General features: G+C 38.6%; 1 long non-coding RNA gene across 1 annotated transcript; it reads right to left on the bottom strand.

Annotated features, from left to right (window-relative positions):
* Positions 1-1,123: 1,123 nt before the first annotated feature.
* On the bottom strand, positions 1,124-3,189 carry LOC138747455 (uncharacterized). The gene is made up of 3 exons (XR_011347506.1): positions 3,108-3,189; positions 2,359-2,464; positions 1,124-1,188 (listed from the first exon to the last, which is right to left on the bottom strand). It is a non-coding gene; the product is annotated as an uncharacterized lncRNA (long non-coding RNA).
* Positions 3,190-13,293: the final 10,104 nt, after the last annotated feature.

Here is a 13,293-nt window from a genome sequence, read left to right as displayed (position 1 = left end):
GAGTAATGGATTATTGTTTGGGAAAACAACTGATGAACGAACTCGGAAGATTAGGTCTAGAGCCGCAGTCTGTCTGAGTGCAGTTGGCTATTCTAAGAGGGTCATGTAATTTTCTCTGAGAGAGAGAGAGAGAGAGAGAGAGAGAGAGAGAGAGAGAGAGAGAGAGAGAGAGAGAGAGTACAGTTCTACAGTTCAGCAGCAGCAGCTGGGACTGGAATAGGACAAGCTGGCAAACTTGTCATACCCCATTTTGAAAATGTGTTGGGAGTTCTTAGTTCAGCCTGGTCAAAACTCTTGTGGTCCATATAAGAGGACGGGACTGGCTGCATAATGTTTCACTTGAAATAAGGGAAACAAAAAGGAACTCTGTGGTGACTTGAAAGAAAGAAGTTATCATCTGGAAAACCCTGATGGGGCAAATTTCTTCGGCAAGACACTGAAGTGGCTGATCAGGAGGAATCAGTTGTGGGTGTCCAACGAGCAACAAGTGTCTCCCTGAAAACCAACAAGAATCTCCCGGAGTGGTAACCATTTACCTTTTAAGCACCAAAGCCTGGTGAAATTGATAAACATCAAATTCTGTGCATAGTATAAGAATTGCCTGATACCAGTGAACTTGGAGGAGTGAGAAGTAGATTGGACTGTGAATCAAAGAACTTTTTTTGAACTTTTATACACATTACATATCTGTGTGCTTAGAATTAGAAGGGGGGGGGTAAGTTATTAGTAATAAGTTAAAGTTTGATCCTGTTTTCATGTTTAAAAATAATTAAAAGCAACTTTTCTTTAAGTAAGCATTTGTCTTGGTGAATTTCTATTGCTGCTGGGTTTTGGGGTCCTCTAGGGTCATTACAATATTCATTTTCTATGAACAGAAGGTCCAAAACATCGGCATTCTATACCAGGCCTGCAACAGTGATCATTGCACCTGCTCAGAGACTTCATCACAACAAACATCTCCCCAAGATAACTTGAGCTAGCTCAGAAATGCAGCACAACAGGTTTTTTTTTTGTTGCATATATTGTTTGCTATTTTACTCATTCATATGAGATGTAGTTGTTACTGGCTGTACTGGGATTTTATAACTGATATATGTGTTCGTTTCTGAGGTGCCTTCATTACCTTCATTGGCATCTTCCAATCTAGAGTAGAGCAAGAATCCAATATGTATGCTTTCGATGACACACCTGTAAAAGTTATGGAGGGACAAGGTGACATGCTGAACGTCCTTATTGTTCTCAGAAAGTAGAGGTATTATGTACAAAGGCAGCACCTTAAGAAGGGAAATATTTAGATTTTAGATTTCTTATTTTATGATCCATTCAAAGCATTTTTTCGATAGTGTGCTTTGGAAAATGCCTCTTTACATTTTACGAAAAAAGTATTTGCATATTTTAACAATATGAAAGACTAGATAATCTAGACTTCAAGTAATTATTTTGCTTAAAATCTATACACAAGCTAATTTACAATATAACAGAGAAGTATTTGTTAGGTATAGAACAATGCCATAACGCTCATCAAAAAAAAGTTGGAACTTCTTTAAGATCTTGGAAGATGTCTCTCAATAAAAATCTGTCATATAGAAAAATAATCAAGCCATCCACATCTTCATCTCTGAACCTTATAATTTATTATCTTCAAGACTCGGGGGGTAGCCTCCTCAAGTCTTCTTCCTTTCGTGTCCCAACTTCAAGAGAAGGAAGGTATTTCATAACGTCGAGAATCAGAGATAAGTAAAGGATGCAGCTAAATGTGAGCTCTCAATCCTCGCCATGTTGACACTGTATAAATTTTCTGATGTCCATCCATTGAGAAACTTAAGGAAATCACAATTATAAATGCAGCACACTTTGAAAACGATTGGAAATATTTAAAACACTGAAAGTATTGAAAACAATGGATCTTAAATTTTGATTTCAAATTGATTCTTCCTACACCTGTATAACACAATGCATTTGCCACACTTAATCTTAAAAATTTCTCACTGAAATCTGTTCCAATAAAATATAGAAAACATCTCCCCTTGTTCCCACTCAAAAAGTCAAACCATGCTTCACAATGAAAGGTGGTACTTGCCCATTACTCTTCACCTCTCCCAGGCATTCCTACATGTGGAAAGGCTCACACCCCTGTGTTCTCTGAATACTGCTACTTTCCCCCATGATGCTTGTGTTGTCAGAGCAAAAACAAAATTCATATTTATGGTATCTGCAGCTCATATCCAGAGCTATAAACAGGAATGGTTCCATTCAGTGTTGCTCCACTTCGTTGTGAGAGCAACAGATTGATTTGTGAGAGCTACACATGTAAACAAAATATTTATTTTAATCATACATAAACAACCAGACACTAACCTTGAGTCAAATCAGAATCAATTCATCAAATCCAGTCACATTTGCCAAGGCACCGGTGTAACCACATGTATCGATATTGGAAGATCTGTAGCTGGCCTGCCATTGACTGAAATAACGAAAACCATAAGATTACAACATTTCAAATCTGCTCTGTAATTTTGCATAGTTCACAATATTACAACTCAGATATATGAAAGAATATGATATCCAAGAATTAAATTTAAAATATAATTTTGGTATCAGCTTTTCTTAAATGTTTTAACTTTAAAAAAAAATTTAGACATACAGCCCTTTCACCTCACGAAACCGTGCTGCCCAATTTCAACCAATGAACCTACACCCCCAGTATATGGTGAATGGTGGTAGGTAACTGCAGCACCCAAAGGAATGCAGACAGTGCGGGATTTGAACCCCAGTCCCTATTGCTGGTACTGTAGCAATGTTGGGCTAACTGTGCTGTCCTAAGCTTCTCTTTAATTTTCCAATCATCTCCATCAATCTGATCAGATAGATTTGAGATTACTTCCTGTTAAAGTTGATGGTTTTAAAAATGTTTGCTAGCTTTATTTGCATGCACCCTTAATTTAGTTTGTATTCAGGTAGCCACTGTATTAAAGCCACAGATCTGGTCCCCATGTGGTTTTATAACAGCCAGTATGATTTGCAAATTTCATCTGGTGGAAATAAGGACCGAAGAAGGCATTTGGTTTCAAAAGAGTATAATTCCCCACTTTACTGTGTGGGATTACCTGATGTGTGCCAGGATGGTCCTCCCGAGGTCAGTGATGGATTAGAAAGCTCAGTTCCATTCATGTTATGTGAACACAGTTCATTAAATGGGTTGATCTATTCTGGGAATGCAGACAAAACAGTCCCTTGATTATACAAAGTAAAAACATTTAACACCATGGAAATTCAAAGTGGTCAACTACTTATGGAATCAATTTATGCTCATTAGTTTAAAATGTTCATTCACTCTTTGGTCCTCCGTAGAAATTTGCTGGCTTATAATAAAAAAAAAAAGTCTTTTCAAAGTGTGTACATGCTTTCTATTATCTCACAAATAATATAAAAATTACAAACGAGAAATGAAAGTATTTTCTCTATCTGAAATGCATCGATCCCTTACATTCAGTTAATGCAATCCTGCCATTATCTGAACCAGAAATTAACATTACATATTTAACAGACTTGCTGCCATTTGTTCTGGTAGAAAGGTACAATTTTACATTTTAAATTTAGACCTAGAGCATGGTAACGGGCCCTTCAAGCCCATGCTACCAAATTAGACCTAATTGTCCAACAACCTTGATACATTTTCAATGGGTGGGAGAAAACCAGAGCACCTGGAGGAAACACAAGCAGACCATGGGGAGAACATACAAACTCCTTCCAAAAAAAAATGCTGCATTCGAACCCAAGTTGCTGCCACTGTAAAAGCGCCAATTACTTTTCACTATTGTTTTATTGGGTGCTCATCCCTTTTATAATCACATTGTTCATCATGTTACCCCATTTTCTTGGAAACCCTGTGTAGATCAATAAAACATCAGCTACACCATTTGCTCTTATTATCATGTTTATTGTCAACTAATTGTTGAAGTATAACTCAACGAAACAGCATCCTCGGCGCAAAACATGCAGACACACAACCAGGCATAACGCACATACAGACAAATCATACATATACAGGACAAGCATTTTATCTATAACAATAAATAAACAGATAAATGCATTGATGGATAGATAGATAAATAAATGAATAAATGCAGTTTTTCTTTCAATTAGGTGCCAAAATGGGAATACTTAAAAAAAAATCCATCACATGCAAGTAAAGAAACAAGCTATCATTCTATTACTAGAGCAATGATATACTGAAGAAGTAGAAACATTGGCTGGCATGGAAGCATGCAGGTCTGTAAGTACTGATCAGTATCTTCAATCTGTGTCTGTATCAGATGACTGGAATAGATGGAGCTTTTTAAAATAGGTAGAAAAGTGCTAGTTGTTTCCTTCTCCAATAGTTTATCCACATTACCTGTGAACAGGCCAATTTGTAATTGGAGCAGACAAGGCTCAGCGGGAACCTGGTAAAGGTTTAAGTTAAGGAGTAAGAAGTTTGGGGGATATAAGGAAGTATGTTTTCACATATAGAATGGTTCTGGAAGTTGGAATGCACTGCCTCAATGGCTGTAATGACAGAAACTCTCATAACCTTTAAGACATATCTGGATGAACACTTGAATTACGAGGCTTGGAAGGTTATAGACCAAGTGCCAGTAAATGGGATTCACACTGATGGATATTTGGTGACACGGGAAATTACTGACGCTGGGATCTGAAGCAACAAAAACCAACTGCTGGAGGAACTCATTGGGTCAGGCAGCATCTGCAGAGGCAAAAGGATAGTCAATGTATTGGGACCCTGCATCAGAATTAGCTAACAGTCAGCTTGGGCATGGTGTGCCGAGGGATCTGTTTCTGGTCACAATGACTCTATGACTGTAATTCTAAGTAGTACATTCTTTATTCATTTTCCGAAGATTTGGAGACAATAAATTTCAGTAATTTCCCCCATTAGAAATAAAATTGCACAGGCACTGATATCCTTTCAGTTAACTTATTCTTCCTCAATGTGCTGATGACAGAATTACGCTGGTCATAATCATTTCAGTGTGGCAAGAAAAATACCGAAAGCCAAACTTTAATTTAGACATACAGCACAGTAACAGGCCTATGTCACCCAAATACCCCAATTAACCTACAAACCTGTTACATTTTGAAGGGTGGGAGGAAACCAGAGCACCCGGAAGAAACCCATGCAGACACTGGGAGAGCGTACAACCTCCTTACACTCAGCGCTGGATTCAAACCCGGATCGCTGGAACTGTAATAGAGTTGCGCTAACCGCTAGGCTCTGCAAACTGAGAAGGTACCTGAAGAAATTTAATAATAAGGGAAAGCTGGCTGATAAATGATGATCCAAATAATTCTAATTGAGCTTCTTTGGATATACATATCATAGTGTGCAATGAGGTGAACATGTGATTTGTAAAAAAATATACCTGACATTTATTTTGGTTATATTGAACCTTTGCTGACTCACCTATCTTAAATGAAAGTTCATTGAATCCAAAGTGTTGATCTGTTTTGATTCATTTTGATTATTTTGGAAAACCAAGTTCATGGGCAAACTCCTTATATTCCATCTTGGCAGTGTCCAGCCATATGGCATCAATATTGACCTCCAATTTCTGTTAAACCCCCTCTTTCCCTCATCCCTTTGTCTCCCCTCCTCGAGCTCCCCACCCCTTCCCTTCCTTCTCCTATCGGAGAACTATATTGAGCAATCTGCTCTATCCCCCATCACCTCAGCTTATTTCGCTTCTCCGCCCTCTCACCTGTCAGTACCTGTTAATCTGTATCCCTCCACCATTTTATTCAGACATCTCGCTGATTTTCAATTCTCCTGAAGAAAAGGCTTAGACCTGAAACATTGACTCCCTTTTACTTTCTCTGGATGCTGCCCTGATGTGCTAAGATTCTCCAGCTCTTTTACGTTCTGCATCTGCAGATTCCTTAATTACCACACCAAGAATAGGAATTTTATCCTAACATGCTAAATGGGCACAAATATCATCGAAAAGTTCTCATAGAGTGAAAATGGCTCTCTTATCCAGCGGTGTGACGCCACATGGAATCATAGGGAGTCCATTTGAATGGCGTCTGTTGCACCAATCATTATCAGATGTTAGGTTTTATTTTAAATTTTACCCTGTTTCTTTGAATTTATTCTTAACTTACAATTCTAAGGTCTGGTAACTGATCAAAAGCAGACCATAAAAAAAAAAGAAGTCCCAGGATTTTTCAATCATGTGATGTTAGCATCGTTTAATAAGAGGTGCAAATAAATCAGACCAAAAATGAGAGCTAATCCTTTTGCACAAGCATTAAGTTGCTACATCATTCAGTTACTTAAATTCTACCAAAAGAACACATTCAAAACTCATAATGAATTAATCATTTCCTGGTTTATCCTTTGTCTTTATACTAGATTTTCAGACTCCAATTAGAAACCTTGTTTTACTTTATGCACCCTGTGCCAGGCATCATTTGAGATCAAATGCATCCGCACCCAATTAATTCAAAACAAGCTCTGACAACCAGCCTATTTAAGCTCCTAGTTCTGATAGTATGCTTCAAGGTGCTGTGGGAAAGATCAGAGAAACACATTCCTTTGTGGTAGTGATTCGGACATTCACTGAATTCTTGATCATATCGGAGTTCCAATTTGACATTGCCCAGGATGTCTCCAGCTCATGTGCTGTGTGTGAAGTGACCCCAGTTCAGTGGTTTCAGATGACCATGTTCCTACCCAAACATGATCTGACTGAAACACGAAACAAATGATATAACAATAGTCCACGTACAATCCTGAGATTCCTTTATTGTAGAAATATTGAATTCATTTTAAATTGGCTATTGTTTATCTAACAAAATAAATACTCGATTGAACATTATTAATGCTAATATTCCTGGATCAAAACTCTCTTTTCTCTCAATTATACAAGTGAAGTGTAAAAGGCAATTGCATTTTATCATTAAAGTCCAAAATATTTACTCAAATCTTCTGTGTGGACATTTTCTTTGAGCTCCTTTGATTCTAGGAATTAATTGAGGAAATGGATTAAACTGAACTGTGATCTGCAATAAAGCCTTGACTGATATGAGGAGATTTCCTAATTCAAAAAAGTAACTGTGCATGTTTCTGTTAATATTTAATAAATGAAATATGGTATAATGAATATCTTGGCGCCAAGACTAGTGTGTGGTTGAAGCTCATAAGTAAAAATAATTGTGAATGAGGTCTCCTACCTTAATGAGCCAGAATCTTTATTTGCAGCAAATGCCTTTCAATTATGTATTCTGCATACTACATTGAACTTGTAAGATGTTACCTGATTGGGTGCAAGTTGCAACTTGTGAAGTGCCTTTGAGTACAAATAATTTCAAGGAAAATGTGTCTAGATAACTTCAGGAACACCTACTCTAAGTAAATGGGATCCATTGATCATTAACATACTGGTTCTCCATATATGCCAGAAAGCTCAACCGCCAACTACAGTTGCAATAAACCAAACCAAACACACAGTGGACAATGTATAAGATAGGAAACCACTATTGGGTATTTCCCCTCTTCTTCAGGGGAAAAATCTTATTTTGTTTGTTACTGTGCCTTGAAACATTAATTCTGGACTATTTCTTTCTAAAACGATTCACAATTTTGTCAATTGTTCACTTTTCCAACAGCTTATTTTCACTTGCAGAATATTGAGCGGTTTCTGAATTGTAAAAGTTGACACAATTCTGAGAGGGTGCAAATCATGACCCAAATCCATTTTTTTTTAAATGGACCACTGGCTTCCACAGGGCGTTTTCGCTTGAAACCTTTTACACACACGCTCTGGTTAAAATAGAACAGAGGAGAGACGCGTGATGGGAAAACAGGCTGCACAGGTGGGATAAAAAGGTTCTGTGGAGGGAAGCTTCGGTTCAGCTGTTTATCAGTCTCTGAAACATTGCGGCGAAATGGACTGACTATAAATAAGGGGTCCAAATGTTGTACTGCAAAAATAAGCACCCTCGCAGTGCGAGTTTGTTCAACCATGATCGCACATTTGTAATTTTCGTGCTAATTTGGCTTGATTCCCCCCCCCCCCTGTGACAAGAACCTTGAATTGAAATTTCCTAAACACCCCCCCCCCCCCCCACCCCGTTCCCCACCCCAACCCACGACGCCTTATATCGATGGAAAAGCATTCTTTTCATCCAAATGAGTCATATCCAGATACCCACCGCGCCCCTCTCCGATTTGGTGTATAATTTGCTCTCCTTGTATTCAGAATTCTGCGGCAGAACAAAACAAAAAATGCAAGTACAGTCCATTTTGAACCTTAATTGAGCGTTTTGGCTCTGAGCTGCCTTCTCTCCCGCACTGTGCGTTATTAAATTGATCAAAGCATTTTCCCCCGGATGTTATTCTCTTAATGTGCTTGGGTTTTTACCTGTTTTTGAACCTTATTTGCAATTTTTCTGTCGACTTCACTCCCCGGGAGGGAGTGGGGTCTCAGACTGAATAAAAATTGTATGGATTAATTCCATTAGTTTACAGAAAATCTTGAGTGAAACAAAAAGTCGATACTGACTCGACAAAGTGAAGACTGCACTTGTATTTAAAGTCATTTTCTCAGTGATTGTGTATTGAATTAAGATTAAAATAACAGTAAATTGAACATTATCTAAAAAGGGTTGTTTTTTTAAAAATGGTATTTAGATGTACGTTTCTTTAAAAAAATGATTTGGAAATGATTTTCCTGTTAATAGGAATGAAGATTTCGAAAGGAGCAGGCGCTCAACCAGAGGCAAATTGGAAAAGCAATAAATTGATTTACTCCTTTAACAATCAGAAATTCGGTGGCTTAAGATAGCAGAGGGTCCTCTAGATAAGGATATTCGTGAAAGGAACTGATCCAAATGCCTTGCAAAAGTTCAAGATAGCCTCCTCCAGAGACGCTAATCATATTTTGAGATGGGGAAACGAAGGTGCAATGGGAACAGAAACGATTGCATTGCACGGGGAGGGGGGGGGGTCTCGTTTTACACCCGGTTTCTCCGCGTCTGGTGTTCGCTTTAGTTGCAGCCAAGGCAACAGGGTAATTTTGCCCCACCAGGAGATCGATGGCGCGAGTAAATTGGTTCTAAAATGAGGGCCGCACGGGCCCGGGAACCGCAGGATTAGTACCCTTCCAGCCGTCATTCTCCGCAAATGCCTTCCAAAACCTGCAAGATTAAACACATCCAGTGGTTATGAGATAGTTGGCCACTATCCAGTACCACAAATGTAATAGAAAACAACACTCACTTTCCAAACCTACCAGCAAATAAGATTATTTTTATTTGCAAATAGCTCCAATACGCGTTCATTTAGAAGAGGACGTTTGTGTCGTATTTAGATTTTTTTTGCAAGAATTCAAACTCAGTTTTGATTATATGTTTGCTTATGGGCTGTTATTTGTAAACTACAGATCAAAACTGCTGATTAGGAGGTGAACAATACATTAATGTTAATAATACGTTAAGGTTAACAAAACCATTGTGAACGCTCCATTATTTGAAGTAGAGAATTAAACATTAAATAATAATATGATCTGCTAAGCTTGTGGTCCTTGGGTTGACGGCTCGTGTTTGGTGTTATTAAAAAAAATACAAATTAAGATTTTAAAATTCACTGTGTCACAGCAGCACGGTGCAATATGGTAAACAGTCGATTCGAGTTTCCCTGAACCTAGGTGTCGTGTCGAGGTGCCACGAAACCCTAGACGTTGAGCAGAGGCGTTCTGAGTGAATTCCGAACCGGTGCAACCTGAAGCTGCCTCGCAGGATGGGGAACGTTAATGCCCATTGAATGGGAAGAGCCTTTTCAACTGTTTTAATCGTGGTGAAACACAGCTGAGCGTTGTTTATTGCTAATAAATAGCTCAAACCAAGCAGGACGCGATTATAGTCATTTCTATGCCATCGGAAAATGATCATTGGTGCTGAGTAACGCTTGGCGTAATCTGACGTATGGGAGTATTAAGTGGCAAGTAAATATGAGTGTCTATCCACCCTCTCAATCCCAAGGATAAAATCTACAATATTGTTGGTATAACCGTCAATATTGGTTTTGGAACGGACAGATTAAGAGGTATTCTCGTCTGTAAGGTGGAAACAGTTATTAACAATTCAATGCCAAATTACAATTTGAAGTTAGTATGCAGGTTTAAATATAAGATCGATTATGCTCTCATTTGCAGCAAAAAAAAAATCCTTTAATTGCTCGATTAATTAAATTCAAACGATTACACTGATTTGGAAATGATTATCCTGTTAATAGGAATGAAGATTTCGAAAGGAGCAGGCGCTCAACCAGAAGCAAAATGGAAGAGCAATAAATTGATTTACTCCTTTAACAATCAGAAATTCGGTGGCCTAAGATAGCAGAGGGTCCTCTAGATAAGGATATTCGTGAAAGGAATTGATCCAAATGCCCTTGCAAAAGTTCAAGATAGCCTCCTCCAGAGACGCTAATCATATTTTGAGATGGGGAAACGAAGGTGCAATGGGAACAGAAACGATTGCATTTCTCGGGGAGCTCTTCGCCCGGTTTCTCCGTGTCCGGTGTTCGTTCTAGTTGCAGCCAAGGCAACAGGGTAATTTTGCCCCACCAGGAGATCGATGGCGCGAGAAAATTGGTTCTAAAAGGAGGGCCGAGATATTGAGGGGAGAATCCCCAATGTTGACTTCTCAGTTTTGTGCATTTCGAGATCTCCGTTCAGCTGTTCGTGGTTCACAGCGGAACATCTACGTTTTAGATAAAATTACGTGGATACCATGGGATGGGGGGGGGGGGGGGGGGGGACCACGACAACTTTTAAAACCAATTGCCAAGAGTTAGGAGTTTGAAAAACTGCAGGTGCGAAACTTAAAACAGATCAAATCGATTTTAAAATGTATCTCATTAATAACGTTTTATCAATGCACATCACCTTGCTAATACGAATGGCAAAATAGATGGCATTGTAATTTAGCACGCGTTTAAACGAACATTTAATTGACAACGTATTTTTTTACAGACTAAATCCCTAAAAGTGGAAACATCATCAATCTTAACGCGACGTAAACACGATGACTTGCGGGGAAAGTGTACATTTGTCCACGTGGATGGACAAGTGGAAAAATCACTGCGTTGTTGGTGCTTAGGCTGGAGTTCATGCAATCGTCCAGATTAGCCCACGCAACCCAAGGAGTGGAACAAGCATTGCGAAAAAGAGAAGAATGCTTAGAGTGGAAACAAAACGGCTGCTTTGCATTTCACCGTGTCACCATTGTAAAATCAGTAATTTTCCTTAAGCCAAGGTTACCCACTTTAACTTGACTCTGGCAAGATAAAGTATATTTATCTTGATTAAAGACGAGTATCTGGTTTTGTGTATAAAGGGCAACCTTTCTACCCAATCAAACAGACCAATTCCTCTCGTGCATCTAAATAGGACATTTATTATTTATGCCTATCTTACACTATGTTAGTTGATCTTGTTTTTAAAACTTATTAATTCGTTTCTAAACCGTGCAGTGGGGGTGTTGAGACGCCTGAATGTCTGCTCTAACGTTCCCATGTCTAGTTATTAGAGCTCCTCTCCTTCTATTACTCCACACTGAAGCCGAAGCCTCCAATACATTGCTCCAGGGCTCGCCTTTGTTCTTCCTATATCCATAATTATAGCTTTTAAAAGAGGGTACCTTTCCTTTTTTTCGGTTCTTCTCCGTGTTATGACAACCACTTTGAATTGTCACCAAATGATTTAAGTCTTGCACTGCACGATTTGCTAATCCAGCAATGTTAAATATGTGTTTCTAAAATCTAAAATAAATTGAAGAAAAATATGATGTTTCAATTGCCAATAATAAAGCGAGCCTTTGCTTTTAGATTTTAATGTCAATGTGTTAAAATGTAATAGGTGAGGGGAATTCCGCGGCGAAACTCTGTGTGATTGGATGTTCGTTCAGGATCACAACTTCAGGTGTGTTAAAACTAAAATGGGATGCCTTAAAATGTCATCCAAAAGAAAATAAGTTTAAAAAATTACGTGGGGGAGCAATGAACTTAAATACATCTCTAACCTGGAGCATGCGATAAGATTGCTTCGATTCTTGTCTACAGATACATTTTCCACTAAATTATCAGGGTAACGACAACTTTGTGGGGAAAAAAAAATTCTTTGAAAGTTGGTTTGCCTCGAGATTCTTCGTGTACACGCACACGTAATGGATGGATGTCACAAAGAACGGTTTTATACACACATATGAATTCCTTAATTGTATCAGTCAAGCCTTCTCACCACAAACTCTCAATTCTCAATAAAATCAAACGCCTCATTGTTAATGAAAATAAGTTACTTTCTCATCTTCCTAAACTGTTGCCGTTAATTGGTTTGTTTCCTCTGTAACGCGTTCTCTGTTTTATCATACAGTGTTCACCGCAACGTTGCAGATCTGGCTCGGGAGCTGATTCGTTCCGTTTATACAATGGCACTGATGGAAATGTTCATAAAAATACATTTTCACCCTTAAAACACGTTGAAACCGAAGAGGAAAGGGAATGGCGAGAGAGCCGAACAGTCATGATTGCTAAATATTTCCAAGTTAAGCTGTAATCAAGCTTGCATTTTGAAAGCTGTTGCACCTCAGCTAGTGATAAAGTTACGGGTTAAATACTTTCAAAGGAAACACGTAAGAAAGGGTCTTAATCTTTGTATTTACCGCTGCGTTGAGGATCTTGTACAGCTCAAGATGTAAGCGACAAGACCGCTCCATTAAACGGTCATAAATGCCCAATTGAAAGACCAACTGTTATACATGACTGAGCATCTAAAGTTTCTTTATCGAGATGTTTGGTGCGACTTTCCAAATAATATTGCAAAGGAGATTTAAGATTCACGACACAGAGGCGATATGTAGTCGATACTCAATGGGTTGACTTATTGTGTAAAAATGATGGCTGACCGAAAATGGAAAGTGTTTGAATCCAATTGTGCTCCAAAATTCTAAAACCTGTATCATGTCAACTCACTCAACCCTTTACTTTCACAATCTTCTGACGCTTTGTTTACACAACATAGCAGCAGTTATTTGGCAAAGTGGCATTATTCTTCATTGCATACCACAAACAACATCTGGGCACAAGGGCACATAACAGTACTTGTGATCGGTATCAATCTATGACACAAGTCCTGTCGGATCATTACTGAAGATGAAAACCAAGCAGCGGCTTCCAATACCAAAGTGCGATAGACGGATATGAACAAAACATCACGGTTCCACAAGCCTCAAATT

Source organism: Narcine bancroftii, chromosome 12 (genome assembly GCF_036971445.1).
Source record: "Narcine bancroftii isolate sNarBan1 chromosome 12, sNarBan1.hap1, whole genome shotgun sequence".
Classification (NCBI taxonomy): Eukaryota; Metazoa; Chordata; class Chondrichthyes; order Torpediniformes; family Narcinidae; genus Narcine; species Narcine bancroftii.
The sequence above is the reverse complement of the archived record's forward strand: the minus strand, read 5'-3'. Positions and strand labels throughout refer to the sequence as shown.